Raw genomic sequence first — 15,915 nt, forward strand, 5'->3', positions numbered from 1 at the left:
ATTGGGGCGAAAGATGTTAAGCAAACAAATATGGCGAGGTTATGTTTCGACGGTCGGTTGTTTAGTCTTTAGCACTGTTTACACTGTTTTTTTTCCTTATGGATAACGTCACTAATTAATTATCACGCAATAAACTCACTATGATAACTATTATTATGTCTTTTAGCACCTATTTAAATTAAAATTCGTCGTATTTCGATAGGACACCGTTATATTCGTACCGATCGGTTACAGCGCCACCTACCGAAAAACTCCGATTTAGCACCGATTATTGTTTTATATGTACCTCCAAATTGATGAGTATTTGAAATGCCTATTATTTTGATATTTTTATGTTTTTATGATAACAGTATGATGTGTGGATTTACTATTGAATTGTGTCTTATTCATTTCATAAAATATAAGACATATCTAGCATATCGCGTTAAATTGGGACATAATAAGCCCTGTTCATTGAAGTTGATTAACTATTTAGAGTTTCTGTGCAGAAACTTTTAGTGAGAACGGAACTTTATTGCTCTAATTTAAATCTTACTTTGCATTTTTGTTTTTATGCCATATGCAAAAGTATAAATATGATATTAAATAATCATTATAAGTTAAATGAGGAAGTATTGTAGTAGTAATGCTTATGTGCATTTACGAAATAAATGTGACATAGGTATGTTAACAGTAGCATAGGAGCTTCGATACTTTTGCTCGACGTTAATATGAGCATTTGTCATTTGTGTGTCATGGATTTGACACTTGTGTGACATGGATTTGTCATTTGTGTCATGGATTTGACATTGGTGTGTCATGGATTTGACATTTGTGTGACATGGATTTGTCATTGGTGTGTCATGGATTTGACACTTGTGTGACATGGATTTGTCATTGGTGTGTCATGGATTTGACATTTGTGTGACATGGATTTGTCATTGGTGTGTCATGGATTTGACACTTGTGTGACATGGATTTGTCATTGGTATGTCATGGATTTGACATTGGTGTGTCATGGATTTGACACTTGTGTGACATGGATTTGTCACTGGTGTGTCATGTATTTGACACTTGTGTGACATGGATTTGTCATTGGTATGTCATGGATTTGACATTGGTGTGTCATGGATTTGACACTTGTGTGACATGGATTTGTCATTTGTATGTCATGGATTTGACATTGGTGTGTCATGGATTTGACACTTGTGTGACATGGATTTGTCATTTGTGTGTCATGGATTTGACATTGGTATGTCATGGATTTGACATTGGTGTGTCATGGATTTGACACTTGTGTGACATGGATTTGTCATTGGTGTGACATAGATTTGTCATTTGTATGACGCGTTGGCGTCATTTTATTGCATGGTGTTATTTGTATGACGTGCTAACTTCATTGATGTTTTGAATGACGGCCAGACGTCATTGAAGCAATTTTTTTTTATTTACGACATGAGATTGCGTCATTTGTACTACCTAAGCATTCTGATGAAGTAGACTTTTGTTTAGTACGGACCTATGTCGGATGAATTTGAGAATGTCGGGATATGTTTGGCACAAGTAATACATATACGTGTATAGCGCGCGTACGTTAATGAAGTTCAGCATACCTGCGGGACCTAAAAGTAAAATAATAATAATACAAAAATATACCTTATGTCGTAAGGTTCCGACCGGCTGATGTTTATTGTTTACTGCAGATCATGATAAAATGGTTACAGTGGTAAAAAAAAAGTATAGATATCGCGAGAGTTCGACGGATTTATGCCGTAATCGCGACAACTTAACAGATTTTTTATTAATATTCTGACAATTCTTGTTATGCCTTTTTGTAATAAAAGGCATTTTGAGTCTATTTAGCACTGAGTGTAGGAGATTTTAAAGACATGAAAAAGGTGTTTTGTTTTTGCAACATACCTTCTAATTTTAATGAATAAAAAACATTTGGTAAAAAAAAAATTGGACTGTATGGCAGTATTTCTTTTAAAACGGACAGAAATTAATGAAACGTCAGACTTAAGCAGCTTCGATAACTCTTGTTATAATTAAATGTTGTCATGTTTTACATGATTTTTGGTTTACGTTCCATTGTTGGTTCCACGTCAACTATGGGGTTCTTTGGTCCACTACTATATGGTTGGAAAGATCTGAGGAAGTTGGTTTCTGTTTTGACAGCTGAAAAAAAAAGGCGTGAGGAGTCAGGGTGATTGAGAATTGTGCAATAAACTAAGTGTTCAGTATCGTGTCTTTTTTTCCATCATGGAGGTTTAAATGCATTAGAATGCTTTGGATCCGAGAGTGAATTTGCTGACGAGAGGACCCAAAAGTAGAATAAACTTTAAGACTGAATTAAATCTGTATGTTTTCAAAATTTTGTAATTGTATGATTAGTTTTCCCCTGTTAGGTTTTTTATGAATTTATTCGATTCGCTTGGTTTTACAAATGAGAGTGTTTGAACTTAATCATTAAAAAAAAAGTTCTTTCATTTCTTGTTTTGTTTTTTTAAATAGTGTATATAAAGGAAGTAGTGATGTACATGTCCACTTTTTTTTTAAGTTGAAAACGTAAGCCATTCATAAATATAAGGGTACACAATATATAGTATATTATTAGGTATGTTTACTTTAGTATTTTGGTGGCCATATAAGAAATGAGGATTCTTGATTGGTATTGGCACAGAATAACTAATAGTACTACCTTACAGAAAATCCACTCCTTCACAAAAGTCAGATTTAGGTATAAAATTATACCTATACTCGCCGCCTGCAAGCAAAATTGAAACTTATAACCGCGCACGAACCGTGAATCTTCTTTGCGCGCCGCAGTTTTATGACCCAGCTGTGAGTGCCGGCACAGGGTTGTCACTTGACAAGTTTTTGTACCTGTACCTACTGATTATTTTTAAGGTAAATAATTAAGTATGTGGGAATTACAAACGTTGATTCTGTAAACATAAAATTTTAAAATTTTAAGATAGTATGTCTGATTCTCATCTCACGGAAATATATGTCGGTCAGTTCCTAATATTGTTTCTGGGCAACCAATATTCAATAAATTATGGATGTTTATTTTAACTCTTACTAAGTAAGGACTCCGGGAACTAAAGAAGAAATGGGAACCGATCGGGCGCCGCCGCTTTTACGCTTGCTTCCAAGACGACGCGCCATAATCATAGTGTAAGAGCTGGCAACTTAATTATGTTAAGTTAGTTTATTGGACCGATGGGCGTTTAACTTCTAACGAAATAAAATACAAATAGGTACAAAAATCAAATGTGTTTATTACAACATTATCTTTTAATTATTGTGTTTACTTTGAAGTATTATTTAATTGATTTATCCCCAATTTAAAAGTTCGATTATTAAATCTCAGAGTCGAAAATATACAATCTTAAAAAATAGTCCGCAGGGAAACACGAACATGGCAATTACCTAAGTAAATGAATCTCTTGCAGTAATTGAAATATTTCACTTCGAGGATTTCCGTGTAAATAGTGCTTAAAATTGTGTGTAAATGCAATCCCTAATTTTTGAACGTAGTCATTTATTTCCTGAGAAGGCACTCGGCGGCATAATTTGTTCAACCTCTCGAGCTTCAAGGACCTCGCACGCTCAAAATTCCACTATTTGAACCACTCGCTACGCTCGTGGATCAATTTTGAAAACTTTCGCTGCCTCGGGTCTCAATATAATCACAAGAAGTTAAACAACAACTTTGCCCCCTTGTATAATAAATAACTATTTAACCTATGCGAGGAAACTACAATCTGTTTTCATTGCAACAATTCTCATTACATGTAATAAATATTAATTATATGTAATATTTATTATTCAAAATAATCGTTTAAGTATTATTAGACTATCCAACAAGCTAATTAACGCGTGAAAAACATATCATAATCTAATTACTTTAACTCTCTAGAGGATAAAATGCAACTTTACTCACAGTTTTTAAAGGGTAAAATCAGCCTTTACGAGCGGGTGTGGTGAAAAATATGTTTTATTGTGTGAATGTCGAAATTGTTGAAAAGAAAGTACGATTCGCGAAAAGGTCACTAGCTCTTACACTATATCAATCATCAACCTACTTGACAAGGTACCTTTTTGTTTAACATTTTGTGATACATTGTTGTTGATATATGTACCTATAAGTTATTCATAAGGAATAATTTAGTAGGTGCTTAATAGACCTTACCCAGGCTATTGAAAAATTCTTAGAAGTAGGTATTTATTTCCCTAGTCTAAGCTTAGGAATGCATAATTCATTTTAATTTGGTCTAAAGCGCTTTAGTTTATGCAAACAAAACGAATCAAAATGTTATCGAATTTGATTAATGAGTATTTATGTTATGGTTTAAAGTTTAAATTCATCAAAATGACTTAACTTTCAATATCGTCCAGAATAAAAAAAAAAATATATCTGCTTCCTTGTTCTTCCGTTTATTCAGACATCAGTAAACAGAACAATATCTTTTATACGGATTAGATCGAGATTTAGGTTTCGAATCCATTGTGTATTTTCAAATTTGCGCGAGCGCCACGTGACACGACTATCGTGATCGTGCGAGCCGAGCGGCAGCCCGCTGCTATACGCCTGCCCGGGAGGCGCGCCGGCCAAATATACCTAAACTGCGTAGTGACACCCCCCTGGTATTGGCTACTAACTTTTATAAAATTTATTCAGTAGGTACTGCGTCAGTAATAAGTTGGTGTAATGGGATTTTTGTCAGTATAAAAATTAGAAATTGGAATGAATGATAGGAGCTATTTTGATAAACTACAGGTTTCCTACTGAGAGCGAATTTAGATTTGTGGAAGGATATGTGCTAATTATTTACTATAAATAACATCTAGGTATGTACCTAGAAATAATTAATTTCTGAATTAATATAGTGTGAGAGAATGATAATTTATATTTAAGTAAAGAAAGGAAGGAAAATAAATAGGATAGCAGAAGCTCCGAATATATCCACACTAGAATATTTATTATTCTTACACAATGATTTCAATGTTGTTGGTTCGGTAACAGGAGGCTTAATTTATATATTTTTACCATAAAATGAAATGAATGTAATAATTTCGGACCTGAATATTAAATTAAATCTATTCTTAAAGCTAATGTTGATTGATTGATGGCAGAAAACTGTTAGATTTAGAATTTTTCACAAAAACGAAATTGGTAATAAGTCATTGAGTCAATTAAATCAGTATATATGTCATAAATGAGCGATAATTAAAATCTATTTTAATGAACTATGAAGTTTGAATATTTAAACATTATTGTTGTACGCTAAATCAACGTACTTCATTAACTTTATTATTATTTTTGTTGCAAGCTTAGAAGTCAAAATGAGTGCCAATTTGATGTTCATTTTTTTCTTATATTACGTGCGGTTGTTTCTAATTAGAATTTAGAAGATTTTCAAGTTGCAGCATGGAAGCTTAGGGAAACAATTATCTGTCAGCGGGTGGGATATTGTTTCTTTAACCTGTTCCGCAATAGCTTTAGTATATAAGGTTATTTATGGTCCTTGTAAAATTTGATAAGATTATAGTCAAGCTAGCAGGATTATCAGATAACTATAAACTATAAAATTGAGAGGGCTATACGCGTTGACTCTGGTTTTGATGTATTTAATGGTAATCTCGTTTGTGGCAAGGTGCGATCGAGTTTGGTATCAAGTGAAAGCGCTTGATTGACCCTCTTGCGGTAATAGTATTAAGGTATCGTTAAATACCTGCTGTGTCAATTATTTGGGAATAAAAATGTATTTTCTCCAATATGCTCGGAAATGTTCACCTTATTGTAGCAAAAATAGGACGGGAAGATCTTCATTATGTTCAAACTCAAATAAAAAAAAAATCAAACTATTGTTGTCGGTTTTTAGCGGACGGGAAGTTATTACTGTATTGTTTTTTTTTTACCAAAAAAAATGTATCGACTAAGAAAAACGCAACCATACAATTAATTAATGTAGCCGCGGGCTGCGTCTTCACGACCCGGTCAGCGTCTTTTCAAGTTATAGGATAGAGTCGTATAAGACTGTCGTGTAAAATCGTGCGAATACTGCTTAATTTCATGACCATATACGCTCTCTGGTTGCAGAAGGGTTTAAACGCTTGGGGTTTGTTACACGTAACTGCAAGGACTTTAGGCATGTTGGTGTCTTCAAAGTTTTATACTCTGCTCTGGTACGATCCAAACTGGAAGCAAGCTCGTGCGTATGGAGCCCATACGAGACGACCTACATGCTTATGCTTGAGAAGGTTCAAAAATGTTTTCTGCGTACTCTCTTCAAGAAAATGTACGGGTACTATCCGTTCATGTATCCGACGGCTTACTTGCAGGGTGCGCTAGGATACAATGCACTAGCGACGCGCAGACTGTTCGACCAGCTGGTAACAGTGCTTCGTATCCTGCGCGGTCGTCTGGACTGTCCTGAGTTAGTTGGCGAGGCATGTCGACTATTTGTCCCAGACGGGCGTGCCCGGTTTCGTGCTGACCGCCTGCGCCTCTTCGCGGTCCCTCCCGCCCGCACGGTCTCGCGGCGCAACTCGCCCGTTTGTCGAGCGTTGCACACGCTCAATAAGCTCGCTGCTGTGCAACACTCCTGCGATTTGTTTGCGGACGGCTGGACGGTTATTGAGAAAGATTGTTTAAAAATATGCGAGTTACTGACCTGATTTAATTATTTAAATGTTTAATGTATTTTATGACATGACGTGTAGCTTATTTTTATTAGTATTTTTTAACATATATAATTATAATGACCTTAATTATAAGAAATGTAATGTCTTAGGCTAGCCCTGTATTGTTACATTTTGTGGTTACTTGAATAAATCAAATCAAAAAATCAAAAATTAATAAAATCAAAGACTATATCTTTTATTTTTATTAAGGATCTCATGCGATCTCATGCATATCAAGGATGCAGCTGATATTGAATGGTACTGAATGGCAGTATAGTTGTGCCTTTAAATTAAAAAAAAAATAATAATTAAAGAGGGAAATTGTTTTTGACGTTTTTAATGTGAAGGTTCGATTTGAGTGCTGGTTGATGCTTAAATTATGATTATTTTACCTTATTTCCTTGCATGTTTGGAAATCGAAACTCATCCACGAATTGCCCTTTCCCGACCACTGCAATAATGTACTATTGCCCTTTAATTGAAAGTTTGGTGCATTTTTTTTTCGAAACATATTTTGTCAAGAACAAGGGTCAGATCGGAATCATTTTTGTGGCCACGAAAATCTGTCAGATCTGGCTTTACGATATTATGTAATCTCCAGGGCTCAGTTAATCAAATGTGTTGTCTGTTTGACAAGGAGACGCGTTGAAGCGGAAAGCTGCAAATTCGGTCAGCGATGAACAAGTATTTTAAAATGTAAACTTGTATTATGCTACGTTTAACTAATAGTAACTAAATTTTGCAAATCGCGAGGTTCTAGTTGAGAGCAAACTTATAGTGGAATATATTATTATAGAAACATTAAACAATGATTTTATTTAAGGTCATAGTTTAAAGTTCTGGTTGTTTTAAGAATCTCCTAATGGTTTTAAAAAAAAATCTTTTTGTTTTTTTTAGTTGTTTGGAGTCTATGGGGAGAATATTTAGGGTTATATACAGACTACGTTATAAAACAGTAAGGATGCGAGATTTTAGAAATGGTTGAGTCTGTGAAGGAATTTAGGATAACCTCTAAATAAATAATAATATTAAATATGTAGTCCTCGAAATAATAAAGTTTATGTACAGTAGTATAGTAAAGAAATTTTATATTTTGAATTGTTTTACCTAGATTTTGATAAGAGACATGAAATAATAACGTTCGTTATGTGTGATACCAGCAACTGATTTACTTTTAAATACGCTTTGTGCGTTTAGTCGTATTTATGCCAGTGTTTAAAGATACTTTGCTTCGGAGCAGCAGTGTCTAAAGATACTTTTGTTAATCGATTTTAAAGCAGTGTCTAGAGAACAGCTTATCCAAGTGATGGGATAGCATTAGTAGTTGTTAACAACTGTTTTAACATATCTAGAGAGGGTTAAATAGGGTAACATATACATCAGTAAAATACCATTAACTTCAAATCATCTCTCTCGTTTTTAAAGTTACGATCGTATAGATATATATCAGGATAAATTAAAATTGTTAGGTATCAGCTGGCTTTTAATATTTCCGTTTTTATCAAGTTTCTGTATAATTCACTTTATCTTTTCAAAAAGTGAATTTCGTGTCACTGTGTAAATTTATTCAATGGAACACCTATATTTGTCAATTTATACACTGAAATGTATTACTTAACATTATGTAGATATGTCAAAATAATCATGTCATATAAAATTATTTAAGTTTGAATTTTAATGTTGCCAATAGAGTTCAATATTATAATTGCTTATTCTAGATGCTTAAATCAATTAAGTATGCATGAAAACAGAAATAAATTGCGCCATTAAGATTGGTTCCATCAAAAAAGATTGTATTGTTTTGAAAAATCTGCTATACTTGGATGATTGCTGTGATATTGAAAGAGTGTGAAAAAAATCTCATTTTTGGAATGCTTGCATTGATTTGATAAATCTGTCATTTTAGAAGATTGCTGTAACGAATGATAGGTATCGGTATGATATGATATCGAAAAGGTGTGCGTTGCTAACCCTACCAGTTGATTTATTTTTGTTATAATAAATGAAATAAAATAAAACTTCAAAACAAAAAGGTAAATTATTAGATATATTTGTTGTCAAATAGACTTAAAAAGTAGAAAATAATGCAACATTGGAGAACATGCAATTATGTTCTATAATTTGCAAAAATAAAAATGTAAAGTTGTGCATGATAAATTCTGTTTTTGCTACTAACACCTGTATCAAGTGTTTCTGTCGGGTATGAGGCTATTCGGCAACAGCTTAGCAAGGTTGTACGCTAATCACATAAAAAAGAGTATTAAGTAACACCGATAGCTTTTGAACCTATAACGTACAAACTGAGAATAGTGTTACAATCAGAAATCATAAACTATAAATTATGAAAACATTGTTAAAGATTTAATTTGTTAATTTTGATAATTGTTTTAATCTGGTTATTTAGGTATCTATGCTGGAACACATACCAATATGGATTCACATTCAGAATATCTTAGTACAGAACCTTTTATATTGATCCTATAACACAGTGGGGATGGTAACAGCGTTAATTAATAAATAAGTAACATCCCGCAGAGGAACAAAAATCTGATTTATTTGTTCATAATATTAAAATTTAAACTAAACGATCAAATCAAATTAATTAAATCTATTCGTTGTACAAAGTTATAATATCGTTGTATAAAAAAAAAAACGTATTAAGCATTTGTGAGACTAACATCGAATAATAGGATTTTTCACTAAGAAAATAATCATCGAAATATTGCGTACATGTATTAGTAGACAAAAGAAGAATATCAAGCTCTAATAAGTTGATATTAGATCAAGAACAAACTTACAAACTCAAATTCTAATAAACTGCAACTGGAAAACATATGCAACTGACAGTAAATATAAACAAGGGACAACTGAAGACCGAATGTCATGATATACGGGATCTCAAATATATAGATCTAAAATAAAGTTTATACATTTAATGTTATTGATTGTAATTATTAGAAGACTGAAAAAGGAATTTGTTACAAATGAATTTCATGCTGAATAAAAAACGACCTTTGATTGAGTTTCGTGCGCCGGAGTCATGCACGAAGTAGGATGGCCGAATGTCATGATTTTTTAGTAATTGCACCGAATAGTGTATGCAAATATGAATTTTACTTGGCAACATTCTTAAAATACCTAAGTTTAATATCAGGGTGATGGGTAATGTTTAATGACTTCCCTGGCAATACTTGAGTTAGCAAGTGGCAGGGGTAAGCGGAAGCTAAAGAGAGTCGAGTACAGACTCGCACACTTGGATTGGGGACGTCAAAGAGACGACATCTTCATGGTAACGGGTTGAGCAAAGTTAAAGAGGCATCTCCATTTTATACTTACCTAGAGCAATTAGATATATTTATAATATTACTAATTTGTATACTTAGGTCATAAGTTCTGTCAAAAAGGTTTTGACTGATAAAAGACTATAGGTACAGATTCCTTTTCATATATATGGGTTGAAAGCTTATATAATGCTGAATTACTTAGAATATAATTGCACGTAAAAGCCGGTCTCAGTTTTGCATAATGCTATGTAATATTTGGTAAAATTTGTAAAAAAACAGGCAAAAAATACGCGACCTGTCAAGGTGTTTTTTGTCCCCATTTTTTTATTTTTCTTTTTTACATGGTTGAATCTTACATAAAACAGAGGTTGGATTTTTTATCTTTCTTAAAATATATAATTCATGTGTATTGGTATTGGAAAAATAGCAACTGTACTTGTTTTACCAAACCTAGTCGTTGGATGGCAGTCTAAAGTTAGCGTGTCTCTGAAAAGTAACCTAAGTTTGAAAGGTATTAACTGAAATACAGACTTATCGGAGAACTAAATGCTGTTGATAAAATAATGTTCTAATAAAGTACGTTCATACAAATAAAGAATTGTACACTGATTTTTTTTTACTCCCTTTTTATAAAGTATAATTTTTCACAACACAGCCGCGTATTCGCTTCTTTTTTTTTTTTTTTTACATGACATTACAGTTGAACCAATGCGTCACGAAACTTAGACTAACAGCAATAATAATTATAAGTATTAACAATTATAAAACAATAATGGCACATTGACAAATTAAATTGGAACAGTTGAGCACCTAGCATCCATCGCCTCACAGAATCTCAAGCATTCACTATACACTGCCGGCCATCGCCAAGCAAATAGATCGCATTCAGGCGTCGATGCCAGGAGCGCATCGAGCAGTGAGAGGGCGCGGGGCAGCGGCCAGCTCCTGCGCGGTACGGTGCGCGCCGGGCTGACAGGTCGCGTTGTCGTGGTTAATAATAATCCCAAACTAAACAAGTTGTAAATAAAGACCCCATCTAAATTTTAAACTATATTACGTTTTGATCAGTATAAAACAAGCTTTCAAATCATGTCAATTTTATCAGTCTAAACCTTTGTAACAGAACTTATGAACCTAACAAAGTATCTAAAATAGCATCACACGTTAAAATAAATTTATAAAGACATCGTGTCATTATTTAAAACAAAAAAAAATCTGTGGAATAGACGTAAAAAACAACATTAACAAAAAGACACCCACACGTTCACAAGGCTCAAAACATCAAGTCTCCAGTAGGGCTAAGATGGTCGGCTTTATCATTTGCCACCGTGCCTGTCACGCTCTAACAAGTGCGAAAGTGACGGGCATAGTGACAAGTGATAAAAATGGAACCATGTTGCCACTGCAGGACGGTAGTTAGATAAATATATATATATATATATATATATATATATATATTATAATTTTTATAATGAATGTATGAAATTAATGGATGGATGAATGCCCATAGGGCGGCGGCACGCGGACGACTGAGCGCACCTCTCCATCGCTTCCTTGGGCGAGCCGGGCAGAGGCGTTTGCGGATGACCTTATAGCAAACTACCCACTTTTAGAAACAATATTTTTAGACTTATTGTCGGCCGATATTGTAACAAAAAATATTTTAGACTTATTATGGGTGTTTGAGGCTCAACTTCTAGCAAACTACCCACTTTTAGAAGAAAAAAAAGTTTTAGACCTATTATAGGAATTGGATTTCTTGTTTTAAAATTATATATATAATTATTATTACGCTAAAAATATATTTACGTAAAAAAAACCTAATAACTCTTTGGCGACATTTAAGATCTCGTATATTTTACTTTGGTATATTTTATATATTCTTTTATTGAGATTCATATCAATTCAGGCATATAGTGTAGCTTCATTTAGTATCATTTTTTTATTTTTGTTTCTTGCTATTTAACTATTTTCAAATCTTATAGGTTCAAAATTGATTTTTTACGCTTTTTAATTTTATTCTTCTCTAAGAATAATCTAAAGCGTTTGTAGTAATATTTCAAGTAAATCAACTTCTCTTCGATATAATTATACTCCATAAAGCTATTATTTATATATGTATGTACAATACAATACAATACAATACAAATCCTCTTTATTGCACAACCTCTGAAAATAATGTACATGGAAACACATAAAAAACATGAAGATAGAGGTAAACAACAGGCGGCCTTATCGCTACAGAGCGATCTCTTCCAGACAACCTTTAGGTAGTGAGAACTGAAACTTAAATTAACTAATTAGGAGGTGCAAAAAAACTAAATAGCAAACTAAAATACCCTTAAAATTTAAGTCTACAACAGTAAGACAATACATATACATACACACTACTTACATAATTATATACCTACATATATACAATACTATATAATTCTTGCCAAAAGTGATAACCAGTAACGGGGACAGAAACACTAAGGAAGGGACAGATAATAGTCTTTAAGATGGGATTTGAAAACAGCAAGGGATTGAGCGCGTCTTATTTCGACAGGGAGAGAGTTCCATAACCGAACAGCCCGAAAAGTGAATGAGCAATTATAAAATTTTGTGGAGGAAGGAGGGACAGAAAGAAGCAAATTTTGTGCGGATCTAGTGGAATTTAAATAACTAAAGCGTTCTTTTAGGTAACGGGGAGTGGTGGGATTAAAGAGTATACTATAAAGAAGACAAAGAATATGAACATTACGACGATAACGGATTGGGAGCCACTTGAGTTGCACGCGAAAATGAGAAACGTGGTCAAATTTACGCAATCCAAATATAAACCGGATGCAGAGATTTTGTATTCGCTCGAGCTTATTCAGTTGCTCTTCTGTGAGATCAAGATAGGAGATATCGGCATAATCGAGGATCGGAAGAAGAAGGGATTGAGCAAGTGCAATTTTGGTGGCGATCGGCAAGAGATTACGTAGTCGCCTAAGAGAAGCAACAGCAGCAAACACCTTCCTACTAACCTCACCCACCTGAGGCACCCAAGATAAGGACCGGTCCATAATAACGCCAAGATTTTTTACCTGGTGTGAAAATGGAATCTGGATACCATCAAAGTATATGGGGGGAAGATTCGCAAAATCTACTCTAGGAATTAGTTTGCTACTGCCAATGATGATGACTTGGGTCTTCGAAGGATTCACTTTCAGACCATGAGTTGTGCTCCATTTCAGAATGCGTAACAAGTCATCATTCGTGCTCTCGATGAGGGAAGGAAGATCGCCAATTACTCCCTGTCTATATATCTGGAGATCATCGGCGTAAAGGTGAAATTTGGAAGAAAGATTATGGGTAATAGAATTAATAAATATGGAAAATAATAGAGGCGACAGTACCCCGCCTTGCGGAACGCCGGCCAATGTACTGCACCAAGAAGAACGGAAATCTTCAACCTTTATTCTTTGCCGACGACCAACCAAATAACTATGGAACCAGTCAACTGCCGAGGGTGACATATTAAGTGATCGCAAGATAGCAAGCAAGATATCAAAATCAACAGTATTGAAGGCGTTGCTAAAATCCAGTAGGGTCAGCACTGTTAGCATTCTGTTGTTCATACCAAATCGAATATCATCTGTGATTTTAACCAATGCTGTGGAAGTACTGTGACCTGATCGGAAACCAGACTGGAATGGGTTAAATAAATCATTTCTGTTCAGGTACGAAGTTAGCTGTTGATGTATTAGCCGCTCGAAGACTTTAGATAAAAATGGAAGAATGGAAATAGGACGGTAATCGGAGAAAGAACAGGGATTTGACTTTTTAGGCAAAGGGATGATATCGGCATCTTTCCATTGGACGGGGAATACACAGGTTGAGATGGAATAATTTATGATATTGGTAATTACGGGAGCAAGAAGATCAAGAAGAGGAAGGATCATGTTGCGGCTAATACAATCAACTCCAACAGCATTGGAAGTAATGCTCATTACATTTTTCTTAATATCATCCTCGGTAAAGCAACGAAAAGAGAATTGAGGGAGATTTCGACTAGGAGCAGAAAAAAATACTATTTATTGTATCCTCCTTAATGGAACCACCAAATGCTGTAGATGAGGAAAAATGTTGATTTAAATTATCAAAATCAATATTGTTGGAATTGGAAGGTGGCTGATTTTTCCCTACACCCAGAGATCTCAAAAACCGCCAAACTTTGGCTGGATCACCGTTTTCAACGGAGCTGTGAATGTGGTGTCTTTGAGCATCACGACAAACAGTGCTACAACGATTACGGAGACTGTGGTATCTGGCTTTGTTTTTATCAGTATTGTGAGCCTTGTATTTTGATTTGGCCAGATTTTTCTTTTCTATTAAGGCCTTAATGTCTGCTGTGAGCCATGGAGCAGGCAGATGCTTTACTTTTACAGCACGAATGGGAGCGTGAACATCGAAAAGCTGTATAAGAAACGAATTGAAAAGTGTAATTTGATCGTTCACTGCACCCGCTCGTGATACGGAACTCCAATCAATCTTATAAGCATCAGCCTTGAGCTTATCAATATCTAACCGACCAAAATTGCGCTGCAGGAGAATTTTGGCCTTGGTCTTAGGAGGACGAATTTTGTAGGAAAGAAAAAGCAAGTCATGGTAAGAAAAAGCATCAGCGGAATATTGGCCAAATTTAGCAACATGGGTAGCAGAGGAAACCATAGCAAGATCTAGAAGAGAAGGAGAACAATTAGGAAAATGGTGAGTAGAACCAGAAGGAAGGATACACAAGTTGCAAGAATCAACCAAACTTTTAAGTGACTTGGATCTATGATCATCTTTGAGGAGACAGGTGTTGAAGTCACCCATGATGATATGATGGCTGTACGAAGGCATAAGATCTTCAAGGAGTTTTTCGAGAGAAGTGAAGTAGTTGACATGAAGAGAGGGTGAATAAAATACACCAAGGAGGAGTTTGGAATGAGATAAGGATACCTCTAAAAAGATGTATTCAGCTGAATCAGAACAAGTGGATAAAGGAGACAAGCTAACAATAGAAAAAGGTATGTAAGAGCGAAGATATATAGCGACACCACCACCGCCTCTACCGGAGCGGTCATGGCGGACTAATTGAAATCCAGGCAAGGAAAAGGAGGTAGAGGGCAGGATCGGCTTGAGCCATGATTCAGAAACTAGTACAGCGTGGATATTATTTAGATCAAATGTTACCAAAAGGTCATTATAATGAGCGGGGATGCTTTGCGCGTTAATATGTACCACATTAAAATATGTATGTATGTATATTTATGTATCATATTATTTATGTACGTATAATTTGTGATATTTTTTTGTCATTTTACTCTGTATTCTGACCCTGCACCAATTAGGATCTTTCGGTTTGGCTCATGGTTGACTGGTAGAGAATGCCTTCTGGCATTAAGTCCGCCATTTGTACTCATCATGTATTGTGCAATAAAGTTTAAATAAAAAAAATGTACTTACATATATTTATGTACAGAATAATTTTTATACCACACTTTGCGTACCGTAAAACTACCCAACTATAGTCCAATACTGCAACTATGGTCCACAAGTTCAAAAGGAAATTAAGTATCTATACCAATGTTCCTTTTGGTTTACTCCTAGTTTTACCTTCCATTTATAAACATACTTTGCCTTAGAACTACAAAAATATAGTAAAATACACACCTGAACGAGAAAAATTGACTTTATTTGTGGATCATAGTTGGGAAGTAAAAATTTGAATATGAATAAAAAAAAATTGGCTATTTCATACATTCCGGCTGTGAAGTCGCTGATTGCTATGGGACAGGATTTTTTTTTGTGATTTTGTCATTGACCCCGAGATTAAAGTTGTTTAGTATGACTTAAATTCACTATGCAGAGTATGGCTGGTGAAAAAAAGTTTACATGTATATATTTGAAACAAAGATATTTGTTTTATTATTGATTAATGAATGAG

This window comes from Cydia pomonella, unplaced genomic scaffold (genome assembly GCF_033807575.1).
Source record: "Cydia pomonella isolate Wapato2018A unplaced genomic scaffold, ilCydPomo1 PGA_scaffold_46, whole genome shotgun sequence".
NCBI classification, from domain to species: Eukaryota; Metazoa; Arthropoda; class Insecta; order Lepidoptera; family Tortricidae; genus Cydia; species Cydia pomonella.